At 40.9% G+C, this 16384-nt stretch overlaps 1 long non-coding RNA gene across 1 annotated transcript; it reads left to right on the top strand.

The window, feature by feature from the left end:
- The first annotated feature begins 130 nt into the window (after window positions 1–130).
- On the top strand, window positions 131–14834 carry LOC126961408 (uncharacterized). The gene is made up of 2 exons (XR_007728295.1): window positions 131–9248; window positions 9348–14834. It is a non-coding gene; the product is annotated as an uncharacterized LOC126961408 (long non-coding RNA).
- Window positions 14835–16384: the final 1550 nt, after the last annotated feature.

Genomic DNA, 16384 nt, shown 5'->3' with positions numbered 1-16384 from the left:
AGCTTCAGCACATCTCAGCTGCTGTCAATAAACTTTCTTATTGTGTGTGCCAGCTTCCTATAGCAATGGAAGAAAACCAGAGCTGCCCACTTCTTATGACATTTTCCATCAGTTTTTACAAAGGCTGAGCATTTGAACAGTGCTTCACTGTTTACAGAGCAATTTCCCTTTCTCACAACCATCCTCATTTTACAGATGAAGGATCTAAAACCTGAAAAGAGGCCAAATGACTCCTCAAAACCACGCAGGTACTAAGTAGCAGAGAAGATCTCAAACCCAGGTGTGTCTGACTTCCAACCTAATGGCTTTTCCATAAAAACACCCCCAAACTCTTGGTAACATCTATGCAATGAAAAGGGTCATCATGAAAACTGCTTCCCAGTTTGTTAAATTTTTATGCAGGTCTCCAGTGTCAGAAATGCTGAGTATCAGTAATCTCAAGACCTTCTCTCTGCTATATGAGCTCTGGCGGAGCTTGTCTCTAAGGGCTAGACAGGGAAAAAAAAAAAAATCTGGGTTCGATTAAAACATATCGATAAAGAGAACTAAAAGGAGCTCCAAAATGTTGCTGCCCTTCTGTGAGCTGTCTGTGCGTAATGCCGGCTCCTTCACTCTTTTATGGCACCATGATTGTGTTTTACCCTCCTGACTGTTAACTGCCGACTGTTAACTGTTAACTGCCCAAGGTTGCCCTGCTGATGTCATGCCTGATCACATGACTTGTTCCAGCCAATGAAATGTGAGCAGAAGTGACACGTGCCGCATACCAGTAGAAGCTTTGAAGAGCTATTGCCAATTTCTACTCTCTCTCTGGAAACTGTCATTAGGGTTAGGGAAACTGTCATGAGATCCGCATATTTTAGATAGAGGCTGCTTGCCTTAGTTTGGGCCCCTAATGAAAAAGACGTGGAGGCCGGGCATGGTGGCTCATGCCTGTAATTCCAGCACTTTGGGAGGCCAAGGCGGGTGGATCACCTGAGGTCAGGAGTTCGAGACCAGCCTGGCCAACATGGTGAAACCTTGTCTGTACTAAAAGTACAAACACAAAGGGAACTGCATGGCTGGTTTCTACCTGAACATTGTCAAGTGATTTCATACTTTGAAACATGGGTGTGAGGTGTGTCCAGCAGTCTGAGAACAAGAAGAAGAAAATCTAATCCCTCAGGGTTGCTGTGTGCCAGCCCCGCTCTCAGCACTTCCCATGTGGAGCTCCTTTACTTCTCCTAACAACTCCATGACATGGATTCCACTGTGATTGTTCCCATATTGTTGATAGGGAAACTGAGGCATGCAGGTGTTACAGAGACCCCCCAAGTGGCAAGCTTTCTGGGTGGTTACAGAGTGGCAGAGCTGGGGTATCCCATGCTGTCACCACACTGCTATATGGAAAAGAACATTAATCGAGCCACCTACGTGCTTGAGTCTCTTAATTCCGTGACTGAACTCTCAAAAAACCCTGGGTGAGCATTATCATCTCCTATCTCACAAATGAAAAAACTAGGATTCAAAAAACTTAAGTGACTTACCAAACATTACAGAGCTAGTAAGCCAAGACTTGAACACTGAGATGGAATTCTGCCTTTTCAGGTGGCTAAGCAACAGAAAGATGTTCCTTTCCCAAGGAGGTAAGAAGCAGTGGTCATGTTCAGCACAATTGTCCTATCAGGGGTTCATGGCAGGGACCGAGCAGTGAGGACGGGCACTGCCCTGTGTCCTAGCAGATGGCTGCCTTCTGGCTCCCTAGCCTTGGCCAGCAGCCCTTCTATCTTCATGCCATGACCTATTTTTGCTCACCCAGTTGGTGTATGGCCTATTTCTTTCCTTAAGAATTACTTCATAACTTTCACAGAGTAGTAGCACATGCTGAGCACAGCGTTCATGAACTTGGACACACACACACAAAATGTCCCTTTAAATTCACAGAGCAATATTTGAGATCCAGGTAGAAAGACCAAAAGGAAAATTAAGAACAGACTCTTAGACCTGCCTTCCCTTTGCATTCAGGTTGGTTTCCTTTTTACAACTGCCCAAGTCATGAGTTCATAGGGCCTGGATGGCTGTACCGGATTGCTCTCCAGCTGGCCTCTCTGCATCCAGAAATTTCTACAACCTACTGGGGTAAAATCTTTCTCAACCATGCTTTTCATCATCACATCTTAAATACCTCGAGTTGGTTCCCTATTGCCAAAAAAAAAATCCATTGTCCATGCAGGGTTCTTCTGCCGAAATGAAGAGAGTGAGTTAAATGTTGGTAGGGGATGTAAAGATAGTAATTAGACAATGTAATTAGATGCTGTTGAAAGAGCTGAGCTATGAAATGCGTTGTGATAAAGGGGCTGCCTATGTAAGTAAACGGGTATAATGAGGTGTAAAACTCCCTTTCTCTCTTTCTTTCTGCTTCATAGGCCTTTCTGCTTCTCAAGTCCAGACCTGCTGTTTTTGAGGTTTCCTTCCAATTTTTTTTGCTGCATCCCTGGGGCCTTGGCTCTTGGGCCTGATGCCTCTTCCCACTCTACACCTTTGGATTCCTTGTCTTTGGCTCCACCTTATTGCTCCTTTCTCCAAAGACAAATCCACAAGGCATAGGATTTTACAGAATATGGGGTTACAGAAACAGCATAGGGAAGTGTAAAAGCCTACAAGCTTCTTACAGATGTAGCCCCTTGTCTGTAGCTCCTGACTCCCACTTGAACGTCTGTTTGGAAGCACCCTGGAGTAGCAGGACTCAGCTCAGAAGACGAGGCTCATCCACCATGCCTTCTCCTAACCTGACACCCACCCAGATAATCTTTTCAACATGCAAGCTAGAGTGTCTCACCCCCTGCTCAGACCCTTTCTGTGGCCTCGCGTTATGCTTCACGGGACCTCCTTGCTCCTTAGCCAAGTCTCCGGGTCCTCCGTGATCAGATCTCTGCTCTTCTGCAGCCTCATCTCTGCCACTCTTCACCTTTTGTGCTCCAACCCAATCTGGTTTTCTTCTCATGCTTTGAACACCCCAAGTCTGTCTGCTTCAGGAGCTTTGTACTGTCTAATAATTCACCATAGCATACGCCCATCTATAGGGCTGGCTCTTATATTACGGGTCTCAGCTAAAATGTCATCACCTCAAAGAGACTTTCTTGGACCACCCCAGCCATTCTCTATCCTATTTCCCTCTTTTATTTTCTTTGACGCACCAACCCACTTTTAGGAACTATCTGGCTTGCTCATGTGTTTGTCTCTAGATTGTCTACTTCCCCGGCTAGACTGTACTCTCCACATGAGAGCAAAGCTGTGTCTGTTGCATTCACTGTTGTCTTCCCAGAAGCAAACAGCATGCTGGAGACCCTCAAATACATGTGAAATGAAGGGACACCTTGTGTTACTTCACCTGGTTTCCAAGTGGCAAGCTTGCCATGTGGTTGCAAAGTGGCAAAGCTGGGCTATCACATGATGTCACCATGATGCTATATGAAATGTAGCATTCACTGAGTACCTATATGACCAGTTCTCTTTCTGTCATTGAACTCTCAAAAAGCCCTAGGTAAATATTATCATCTCCAACTTTCACAGATGAGGAAACTGGAATGTTTTTAAAAATGCCTTAACCAAACCTCACAGAGCTGTAAGCCAGGATTTGAATGGGTGAGCTGCACTCAGCCTTCATCTCAAATCAGTTTGCCTCTTACTCCAGGAATCCACAGTTGATCCTGACCACATCACATATGGGTGGCCTGCATTGCAGTCATTCATTCACTAAGCATCTTTTAGGAGGTCACATGCCAGGCACCGTGTTAGGTAATGATTTCTCCAAGTCACAGGAGCCGTGGTTCTGCCTTTAGAAAGTTTCTCATCTGGTGGGAGGGCAGGCAAGTAAATCAGGGAGGGTGGTCCCTGTCAGGACACTCTGGTTGAGAAATACCCAAAGTGCCAAGTGACCGGGAAGAGAGGCATCTCCATTGGACCAGAGAGCTCTGGATTCCTCTCAAGCTAAGTCTCTGGAGGCAGGTGTCAGCTACAAGGAGAAAAGCAGTATATTTTGAGATACGGGATGCAGGGCCTTTTAGTCCCATAAATTAGAGAACCATGGTGTGAATACCACATGCACTGGGCTGACCTAAGTGGGCTCTGGAGGAAGGTATACTGGGCAGGGCGTTTGGAGAACTGGTTTCTGTCTAATCCTTCTCTAGCAAACTCTGTGACCTTGAATGCGTCACCTCCCCTCTGAGTCTCAGATTCTTTTTCTGGCTGGCATTTAATGAAACCTAAACTTAATATTCCAGATCTTCTACTTGTTCCATAACTGCTCAGTCCTACACTCACTGTCCTCTGACACCAATATACTGATTACTCATTTTATGCCCAGCAGAGCACCACGTGTTTTGAAACAGTGGGAAAGGAAATCTTTGTTCTGGATGCAGTTATAATTTGGAAAGGGAGGGAATAAATTGTAATAAAATTAGGGGAAAAAAACAGTTTAGCACAATATCTTACAAGATTTGCTAATTATTTCACATGTGTTGGTCTTATCATTCCAATTAGATGTCAAGCTTTAGATCAGAAACTCTGTGTTATTTCTTTTTAATACAGTCTCTACCATTTTCTAGCTGTAAGGAAATGTTCTAATTACTTTGCCTTCCTAAGCTTTCATGTTATAATCTGTCAAATGAAGACAGTACCTAATTTGTAGGGTTGCTGTGAGGAGTAAATGAGCTGTTGCATGGGAAGCACTTAGCATGGGGCCTGGTACATAGTAAGCCCTCAGTAATAATTACATCTTCCACGCTGCTAGACACAGAGGGATTGAAATGCATAACAACAGAGAGGAAACACGAAGAGTGATAAATGAAGATTTAGTGTACACACCTTCTGGAGGAGCCCTGATTGAGTTTTTTAAGTAAGTGAACTAACTGTATTATTGTTAAGGAATTAGCAGCATGTAGATAGAAGGCTGTGGTAATGGTTCAAACAGATGGTGGGGTCAGGACTGGGATGGAGGCTAAGAAGGAGACACTGTAGAGAAAGAGTCAATAGGATCTTGAGGATGCTCTCAGTCAAGGGTTTTGGTATCTTCTCTGAATAGGTAAGCCATTAGCATTTTTTCATTGCCCATGGCTACCTGTTGCAGGGACTTAATTACAAGTGAATGCATCCAAGAGGCCTGGTGCTCCCTGTTTCACCTAGCCCCCCTTCTCATAGACAGGTACAGCATGCTGAAAATACTAGAGTCACAATTACTCTCACCCTAGTTTGTTCATAAAGCAAAGGTTTTATGCCAGGAGAGGTAAGCCAGTAAGAACAAAGGCCAGCACCTCCATGAAGCACCTGATCTAAAGCAGGGGTATTACTCAAAAGTGCACCATTGTCCCTACTCCCAACTATGGAGCCATGGTTCAGAGATTTCTGTCAGAGGAGTTAACCCATCAAACAGCTCTGAAGCTTTCCCCTAGGAACTAACTTTATCTGAAACCAAGCGTGGGGAAGTTCAAGTCTACAAGCACTCTAAAAAATATTGGCGGTTTTGATGGAAAGCAATTAAGAGAAGGCTGGTATTCCATGGGAGGTGTAGGCTAAATCATAGGCCAGATAGTTTGCCAGAGAGAATCAGGGGAAGAGACAGCTAAGAAGAGCCTGTCTGGGGTCAGTACAAACCTCAAACACTAACCTTGAAAACTACCTCTGCAAAGGAACCCAAATTTGATTGATCAATTGGATAATTGTTGAGTGATTTATGCCCCTAGGGCATTGTCAAAAAACGGTAGAGTAATCAGCTGGAAATTAGTGAAGCCTAAAAACTGGGGTGATAAGAGAAAGAGATAGAGACCTGGAGAAAAAAAAGCACTGTCATCCCAAAATGACAGTGCACACGCCCAAGTCTGAGTTGTCTGAAGAGCAATATCAAAGGAGTCACACTGTGGGGAAAATACACTTTACTAAAATAGTTCAGTAAGTCACAAAACAAATAACAAGTGTGAGGTGGGAGGGAATATCTAGAATTGTCATAATATATTATCTGAAACATCCAGTTATCAACAAAAAATTATGAGACTTGCAAAGAAATAGGAAAGTGTGACACACACACAGGGGAAAAAAGAAACAAGCTGCAGAAATTATCTGTGCAGTGGGGAGACAGATATTGGATTTAGTACATGAAGATGTCAAAGTAGCCACTACAAATATGTTCAAAGAACTAAAGGAAACTATAAGTAAAAGAAGGTATAATAACAATGTCACATCAAATAGAGACTATCAATAAAGGGACACAAATTAGTAAAACCAATTGAAAACGTTGGAGTTGAAAAATAAATAAAAACTTTTTATTTAAAAATAAAAATTTTAGAGAGGCTCAACAATAGATTTGAATTGGCAGAAGAAAAAAACAAACAAACTTGTAGATTGGTAAAGAGTATACAGCAACAAAGAGGAAAAATAATGAAAAATGAACCAAGCCTCAATGTGGAACACCATGAGGCATGCTAACATATGAGTAATGGAAGTATCAGAAGGAAAAGAAAGAGAAAAAGGAGTAGAAAAAAATGTTCAAAAATAAGAATAGCTGAAAACTTTCCAAATTTGATTTTAAAAAAATTAAACATTCAAGAAAATCAACAAACTTCAAGTAGAATAAATGTAAAGGGATCCACACACACATATAGCATATAAAAATTCTGAAAGCCAATGATAAGGAGAAAATCTTAAAAGCAGTAAGAGAAAGATGACTCATCACATGTAAGAGAACCTCAATATGATAACAGCTGATTTTTCATCAGCAACAATAGAACCGAAAGGAATGGGATGACAGAGGTAAAGTGCTGAAAGTAAAAGAAAACTGTCAACTAAGAATCTTGTATTCAGCAAAGCTTTCAAAATGAAGGAAAAATCGACTTTTCTCTATTAGAAAAGAGATGAATTTATTGCTAGTAGTAGGTGTATCTCACAAGGAGTACTAAAGGCAGTTCTTTAGGTTGAAAACAAATGACCCCAGAAAGTTATTTGAATCCACACACACATACATTAAGAGCACCAGTAAAAGTAATTATGCAATTATAAAAGATAGTACACTTGAATATTCTTTCTCAATTCTTCTTTCAATTGATTTTTTAAAATTGTATAAAACAATATGTAGATAATTGTATTGTTTCACTCTAACATATTGGAATATGACTTATTTACCAATAACAGCACAGAAGTGGGTGAGAGCAGAGTTGTATCAGAGTAGGACAATGGCACCAGGCCAGATGGTTATCGAAATCCACAGGAACAAATGAAGAGAACCAGAAATTGCAAATAAGAAGGACAGAGTACCAGAGAGGAGAGAGATGTACAGAGAATTATGGAGGTGGCTTCCCTTGAGTATGCAGCTAAGTAATGATTAATGCATACATATAAGAAACTACTAGAAGATAAAGAACCACCTGTAACGATTAAAGGTAACAGCACCCAACACTCACACATGACTGCAAATTGTGCCTTTTCCCACCTGCCAGACTGGAAAATTGTGTGTTCACAGGGCATTGAGTAGAGTACACAGAAGGATTTTGCTTCATTAGTAGGAAACAATTAGCTCTAGCTAATTGTTTTTATTAGCTTTATTAGCAGTATTTATACTGTTCTGGTTCCACTTATCAAATCTTTTTTTTTTCTGAGACAAAGTTTTGCTCTTGTCGCTCACCTGGAGTGCAATGATGTGATCTTGGCCCACTGCAACCTCTACCTCTGGGGTTCAAGCAATTCTCCTGCCTCACCTTCCTGAGTAGCTCGGATTACAGGTGCCTGCCACCATGCCAGGCTAATTTTTGTATTTTAAGTAGAGATGGGCTTTCTCATGCTGGCCAGGCTGGTCTCGAACTCCCAACCTCAGGCGATCTGCCCACCTTGGCTTCCCAAAGTGCTGGGATTACAGGTGTGAGCCACCATGGCTGGCAAGCTATCAAATCTTAAAAGCAAGACCTGAAAGGATCAAATTATTTCCAAGTATTAATAATTTAACTGAGTTCTAGAACAAAACTCAAAAATATTTATCAGAATACAAAAATATCCAGGCCCCAACAAGATAATGTTTAAAGTATATGTCAGCCAATAAAAAATTACAATGCATACAAAGAATCAAAAAGATCTGGTCCAGAGTAAGGAGATAAATGAATCAATCAAAACCAATCTGGAAACTGACACAGATGTGAAAATTAGCTGACAAAGACATTACAGATACTGTTTGACTTGTGATGAGATTATATCCTGATAAACCCTTGTAAATTGAAATTATTATAAGTTGAAAATGCATTTAATACATCTAACCTACCAAACACCATAGCTTAGACTAGCCTATCTTAAACGTGCTCAGAAAACTTACATTAGCCTACAGTTGAACAAAATCATCTAACACAAAGCCAACTTTAAAATCTAGTGTTGACTTTGGCTTCTAAATACCATTCTCCACTAAAAGGAATCAAAGTTCTTCAGAAAAATGACTGATTCTAGGGTTTGGACTAAAAAGTACAAGCTGAATCTAAAAGATATTTTTGTGCCAGAAAGCAAGGAAGCTCTCAAAGACTATGGTCATATCAAAAGGACCCAGGAGCTAACTTGTCGGTACTTCAAATAGCCAATTGGAGACAATTTGACCATCAAAATAAGTAATATTCATAAGGGATTATAATCCTTGTGGTAGGCAGAATAATGGCCTACAAAGATGTCTATGCCTGAATCAATTCAATGGAATCTATGAACGTGGAATCTTGCATGGGAAAAGGGAATTGGCAGATTTGATTAGAGACCCAAAGTTAGAAAGATTATCTTGGATTATGTGATGACTAATATTGAGTGTCAACTTGATTGGATTGAAGGCTGCAAAGTATTTTTCCTGGATGTATCTGTAAAGGTGTTGCCAAAGGAGATTAACATTTAAGTTGGTGGACTGGGAGAGGCCGACCTACCCTCAATATGGATGGGCACGATCTAATCAGATGCCAGCACGGCTAGAATAAAGCAGGCAGAAGAGCCTGGAAGGACTAGACTGGCTGGGTCTTCCAGCCTTCCTGTTTCTCCCTTGCTGGATGCTTCCTGCCCTCGAACATTAGACTCCAAGTTCTTCAGCTTTTGGACTCTTGGACTCACACCAGTGCTTTGCCCAGGCCTCTCAGGCCTTCTGCCATAGACTGAAGGCTGCACTGTTGGCTTCCCTACTTCCGATGTTTTGAGACTCGAACTGGCTTCGTTGCTTGCTCCTCAGCTTGCAGACGGCTTATTGTGGGACTTCAACTTGTCATTGTGTGAGTCAATACTCCTAATAAACTCCCTTTTATATATACATCTATCCTTTTAGTCCTATTCCTCTGGAGAACACTGACTAATACAGATTTTCTAGACAGGCCCAGTGTAATCACATGAGTCCTTAAAAATAGAAATCCTTCCTGACTACAGAGAACCAGAGAGATGGAAGCACGAGAAGGACTCAACCTGTGTTGCTGGCTTCCAAATGGAGGAAGGGATCCAGGAGACAAGGAATGTGAGTGGCCTCTAGAAGACAGAAAAGGCAATAAAATGGATTCACCCCTAGAGCCCCTAGGAAGCAATGGCACCCTGTCAACAACTTGATTTTTAGCCCAGTGAGTCCTGTGTCAGACTCCTGACATAAAGAACTGTTAGATAATGCACTTAATGTTCTTTTAAGCCACTAAATTTGTGATGATTTGTCTCAGCAGCAATAGAAAACTAATGCAATCCCCTGAATAAAATAGGAAGGTGTAAGTCCATAAAGATAGAAATAAAAGAATAAATTGAAAGTTTGCTGAGGAATAGGATATCTATTTCAAAATAACTCTGCAGAAAGCACTTATTACAAAGGGTTAATGAGCAATGTGGAAGTTATTCCTAGTTCTCTGCTAGGAGGAGCCTAGTGGATACCACTCTAATAAAGTGATCTAACTGAATATCAACAGCAGTGAGACAGATGTAAATTGTGCCTCAGCCAATAGTACCAATGAGAAGAATGCAACACTTCTGTGATATTTCCACCCAAGATACATAACTTAAGAAAACATCAGAAACATTGTAAGAAACTCAGATTGAGGGACATTCTATGTAATAACTGATCAGTTATCATCAAAGTTGCCAAGGTCATTTAAGTCAAGGGAAGACAAAGGAACTGTTCCAAGCTAAAAAACGCACTAAAGAGCCTTGACAATTAAATGCAATGTGTGGTTTTGAATTGGATTCTTTTGTTGGAATCACTGGCAAAACTTGAATGGGTTCTGAGGATTCGACTGTAGTTAGTATCAATGTTAATTTTCTGATTTTAATGGTTATTTTTTGGCTATGTAGAAAAATTTTTGAAAAGTCATACTAACAAAGATAAATAACTATGGTAGCTTGTCTCCAAGATGGCTGGCCAGCATAAATTTCTTCTTCCTGTATCCAAGCCAGGGTTGCAGTTTATTCCTTTGCTCCCTTGAATGTAGCCTGATTTGTGACGCTTTGGTCAACAGAATACTACTAAAGTCATGCTGTGTGACTTCTGAAGCTAGCTCCTAAGAAGTCCTTGCAGCTTCTGCCTGCAACTCTCAGAACACTTGCTTTGAAGGACACCAGATGCTGTGTTAAAAGTCTGAGCACTCTGAAACCACCATGCTGTGAGGAAGCCCAAGCTAACCACATGAGCAAAAAAGAAGATGCCCTCTGACTGCCGCCATTTGAGACACTCTAATTAAGAACTGCCTCATTGAGCCCATGAGGGCCTGTGAATGATAATAATCAATTGTTGTTTTTAACCACTATATTTTTGGATTTGTTATTAATTTATAGATAACAAGAAGTTATATTAGCATGGTAATAAAATTATGGATATAAGTTTGGTGTTTAGTTTCTTTTTTTTTTTTTTTTTACGTTAAGCCTATATTACTGTTGTTAGGAAACCACTTGTTTTCCTCCAGCACTTCAGTGAAAGAGTGGCACTACTTAGAACGTACTTCTTAAGATATGGCTGTACATAGAATAAATTATTCACCATGATTTCCTTAACATCCAACAGAATCTCAGAGTATAGTAGATGCTTAATAAATATTTGTTGAATAATTGACGTATGGGAGAGTGCTAGATAAACTCTTTGAGGATGACAGGCTATTGATTCATTTATCTACTTCGATTTATGTGAGTCTGGCATCATATTTTTTTTGCAACTAGTTCTGTCTTTAAATAAACCAAGAAGAAAGGCCGTGTGTTGAAGTTATGATTTATTGCTTTTCTCCCCATACATTTATTTCTTCACATGATCATCTCCTTTGCTTACTTCTGTGACTAACTCGCTCTAGCTGTGTGAACATTTTGCCACTATTCTGCTCCCTTTATACCTGTCTAGGCAAAGACTGCACAAAAAATAAAATGATAAACCAAGCACTGTTGCAAATGAAACTTAGATGACATGCCAACAGCTCACATCAGTCAATATGTAAAAAGAATAATACCCATGGACAAGTAGGGCTAATTTCAAGGATACAAGAATAACACTGGGGAATTAGTTAATATAAATAAATCATGTTTCATAGATCAAAAAAACATGATCATCTTGGCTTTCAAAACGTTCTTAGGAAACAAGATCTTGAATACTTTATTAACATGATAAAGAAGATTTATATTAAATGAGCATTTATTGAGACATAGCATATACAATATAATGTTGAATTTTAGGGATTAAAATATTAAATAAGGCAAATCATTGTTCTCAAGAACTTAAAATATAAAATATTAATCACAGAGCCTTACCAGTCTCTTTTTCTGCAGTGGATCTATAATGTCACAACTGGAAATTAATGCAAAGGAAATGTTTCAAATTAAGACATTTGCATCATGATCATTGTAGTACTATGTTCAGTAGCAAAATGCCTTAACCTTAATGCCTGACAACAAGGGGATAGTTATGTAAATTACTTCATATTAACTCAATGGAATATTATACACTCATTAAGTTTCATTCAGTATGCATGATATACAACAACCTAATACACAGATTAATTCAAAGGCAATGTAGGAATATTGAACACTGTATATTAAGTAAAATTAGTTGTAAAAAGGATAATATAGGCCGGGAACAGTGGTTCATACTTGTAATCCCAATACTTTGGGAGGCCAAGATGGGCAGATCACCTGAGGTTAGGAGTTTGAGACCACCCAGGCCAACATGGAGAAACCCTGTCTCTACTAAAAATAGAAAAATCAGCCAGGCGTGGTAGTGGGCACCTGTAATCCCAGCCACTCAGGAGGCTGAGGCAGGAGAATCACTTGAACCTGGGAGGTGGAGGTTGCAGTGAGTCAAGATGGTGCCACTGTACTCCAGCCTGGGCAGTAGAGCAAGCAAGACTCCATCTCAAAAATAAATAAATAAGTAAAAATTAAAGAATAAAATATTAATCACAGAAACTTAGCCTCTTTTTCTGCAGTGGGTCTATAATGTCACAACAGGACATTAATGCAAAGGAAATGTTTCAAATTAAGACATTTGCATCATGATCATTGCAGGGCTATTTTCAGTAGCAAAATATCTCGACCTTAATACCTGACAAGGGGATAGTTATGTAAATTATTGCATATTAACTCAATGGAATATTATACACTCATTAAGTTTCATTCCATATGCATGATATATAACCTAAGACATAAATTAAATTAGTTCAAAGGCAATGTAGGAATATTGGACACTGTATATTAAGTAAAATTAGTTCTTAAAAGTGTAATACAATACAGAGTTTCTGAGCATCAGCACTACTGACATTTTGGATCACATAATTCTTTGTTGTAGGGGCTATGTTGTGCATTGCAGGATGTTTAGCAGCATCCCTGGTCTCCATCCATTAGATGCCATATCACATGCCACCTCCCTCCCTTCACTCCCTTAGCTGTGATGACCAAAAATGTCTCCACACATTGCCAAATGTTCCCTGGGAGGAAATTTGCCTTTGGTTGACAGCCACTGGTATAACACAGTATTCTACATAGTTTGACTACAACTATATTAAAAACTGGTATGCAGGCCGGGCGCAGCGGCTCATGCCTGTAATCCCAACACTTTGAGAGTCTGAGGTGGGCAGATCACTTGAGGTAAGGAGTTCGCAACCAGCCTGGCCAACACGGTGAAACCTTGTCTCTACTAAAAATACAAAAATTAGCCAGGTGTGGTGGTGCATGCCTATAATCCCAGCTACTCAGGAGGCTGAGGCAGAAGAATTGCTTGAACCCAGGAGTCAGAGGTTGCAGTGAGCTGAGATTGTGCCACTGCTTTCCAGCCTGGGTGACAGAGTGAGACTTCATCTCAAAATAAATAAATAAAATAAAATTGCTCTTTTAAAAAAAACTTGCATGTGGCCGGGCATGGTGACTCACGCCTTTAATTCTAGCACTTCGGGAGGCTGAGGCAGGTGGATCACTTGAGGTCAGGAGTTTGAGACAAGCCCGACCAACATGATGAAACCCCGTCTCTACTAAAAAAAAATACAAAAATTAGCCAGGCATGAAGGTGAGTGCCTGTAATTCCAGCTACAAGGAAGGCTGAGGCAGGATAATTGCTTGAACTCGGGAGGTGGAGGTTGCAGTGAGCCAAGATCGTGCCATTGTACTCCAGCCTGGGCAACAAGAGCAAAACTCCATTTCAAAACAAAAATAAAAACAAAACAAAACAAAAAAACTTGTATGCAAATAAATAAAAATTAGAGGAAACAAGAAAATAATACTTGCTGCGATAACTGATGAAATTTTGGATACAATCTTTTTCTTGGATTTTCTAATTGTTTTAGCAGTAAAAAGAGCACAATTTTAAAATTTGCTCTCTAAATAGTCCTGAATAAGAACAGCTCTCAGCCCAGGGATATCAGCAATGCTCTCTGGCAATGCCAACTCCCTCTGGTGGGCTGATGCATAGTCTTAATTTCCTTTATGTCTCTCAATTTTTAGCACTCCACAAAGAGGCCTTGGCTAGCTGCACGTCTCCCTACATGCGTATGTCAAGATCACCGACTCTGCTTATAGCAGTTCCCAGACGAAATGCTTCATGATTTTAGATGCACCTTTAATACCAGTGAAGGTTTACCTCCAGGCCCACAGTCTGGGCCTTTCCAGAGACACCCACAGCAAGATGTCACCTGCTTTTTGATGTCATCAGAGTCAAACACAAACACCCACCACTCTGTTTCCATGTCTTATTCACAAATGGCTTTGGCTTTGAGCGGGCCCCCAATGTTGAATTAACCCTACTCAGGTATCATCTTTCTCCGTGGGTGAACCCATAGTGACCTTTCCTTCTGATTCTTCTTTTACTCTAAGGGCATGATTTTGGCAAACTGTCTATATGTACACTGGAAACAACTTCAGTTTGCTTTTGTGTTGATTTCACTTCTCCACTTTCAATGCAGAAAGCCAATCAGCAATGTCCTAGGTTACTAAGAGAGGACAATTCTTTCTTAGCCCATTGAGTTATGAGCATTTTTTTTGGAAATGCAGCAAAAATGTATTCTGACAGATATCTGCCTTTGGGTTCCTTGGGTTCTTTGCTAAGACAGTTACAGAGAGAGGGCTCAATAAGGTGGGGCCTGTGATGGGACATTGCTTTTACTACACTGGTGATAGAACAAAAGTCAGACAGGGCACAACACACACTGATACAACCAATCACCCAGTCACACTGCACCCTTAGGAAACCCATGAGCTTGTGGCAGCAGGCAAACTTGCTTCAGAGTTCCAAGAATCCAAATGTTCCTGGAGTGTCCATTGTCTTGTGACATAGACTGACATCACAGGATTGAAGATATGACCAGAATCATGCTGTTGAAAGAGACTAGCTGAATAGTGATGAAAAATAAACTTGGTCAATCCATGCTTAGTTTCTTTCTCTGTCATATCTGTTCAACCTATTTTGTAGGCTATTTGTGAGAGTCAAATGAAATAATAATAGCAATAACAATAGAAAATATATAGCACTTCTTACATCAGGCAGACACCACTTTAAGCACTTTATATGGAACTTAAAGCAGCGGTTAAAAACATTAAAAATGATAAAGCATTCTGCAATTATAAATGCTATTGTTAGAAATATCATTAGAGTTCAAGACCAGCCTCAAACTTTTGTTCTATCACCAGTGCAGTAAAAGCAATGTCTCATCACGGGCAACATAGGAAGACCTCATTTCTACTAATTTATTTTTTAATTAGCCAGGTGTGGTGGTATGCACCTGTAGTCTCAGCTACTTTGGATGCTGTGGTGGAGGATCACTTGAGCCCAGGAGACTGAGGCTGCAGTGAGTCATGATCATGCCACTGTGCTCCAGTCTGGGCAACAGGGCAAGACCCTGTTTCAAAAAATGAAAAAGAAACATAGGCCAGGTGCAGAGGCTCATGCTTGTAATCCCAGCACTTTGGGAGGCCAAGGCAGGCAGATCACTTGAGATCAGGAGTTCAAGACCAGCCTGGCCAACATGGTGAAACCCCATCTCTACTAAAAATACAAAAAAATTAGCCGGGTGTGGTGCCACACACCTGTAATCCCAGCTACTTGGGAGGCTGAGGCAGGGGAATCACTTGAACCAGGGAGGCAGAGGTTGTGGTGAGCTGAGATGACACCACTGCACTCCAGCCTGGGCAACAGAGCAAGACTCAGTCTCAGAAAAAAGAAAAAGAAAAGATTTGGGTGGGTGTGGTGGCTCAGCCCTGTAATCCTAGCACTTTGGGAGGCCAAGACAGGAGGACTGCTTGAGGCCAGGAGTTCAAGACAAGCCTGGTCAATGTAGTGAGACCCCATCTGTAATAAAAAAATAATAATAATAATAAAGAAAGAAAGAAAAAAATATAATTACTAATCATTTCATCCAGCCCTTCTATAGCAGCAACTGTGCCCAGGAGCAGGTGTTTGCCACAACAGATATTGCAGTCACCACTGGCATATTAGTGTTGACCAGAAAACAAATGGTCTAGCTAGCCAGGTGGGGTAGTCTAAGCCCCACTCTAGGAAGCCTCATGACCTCATCCACATGATAAAATTTGCCTTTCCCAGCAGGGGTCCCCAGACTGATGATGACACCCAATCTGCTTGCTGCGCAGCTGTCGGAGCTAAGTTGCCCAGGTTGTCTTCTCTGATAGTTCTCATCAGCCTCGTTCTCTGTGCTTCAGGAGCTGAGTCATTTTTCTTTCCTTTACTCTTGGCTGTATCTTCCAAGTACTGGCTATATTTTTGGAGCTTTGGGGTTCAAACTGGTCAGACACAGTGGCACAGAGCAAAGGGAGAACTGGCTCCTTGTGATTGCACTACTCCCAACCACATCTGTTTATTGACCTTTGTCACTCAAGACTGAAAAGCCAGTTGCTTTCAAAAAAGAGAGATAAAGATTTATGTCTCCTGCCAAAGAAAGAGATGGCTCTGAGCCATGAC

This window comes from Macaca thibetana, chromosome 8 (assembly GCF_024542745.1).
Source record: "Macaca thibetana thibetana isolate TM-01 chromosome 8, ASM2454274v1, whole genome shotgun sequence".
Classification (NCBI taxonomy): Eukaryota; Metazoa; Chordata; class Mammalia; order Primates; family Cercopithecidae; genus Macaca; species Macaca thibetana.
Note: the sequence above shows the minus strand (reverse complement) of the source record. Positions and strands in the feature narration are given on the sequence as shown.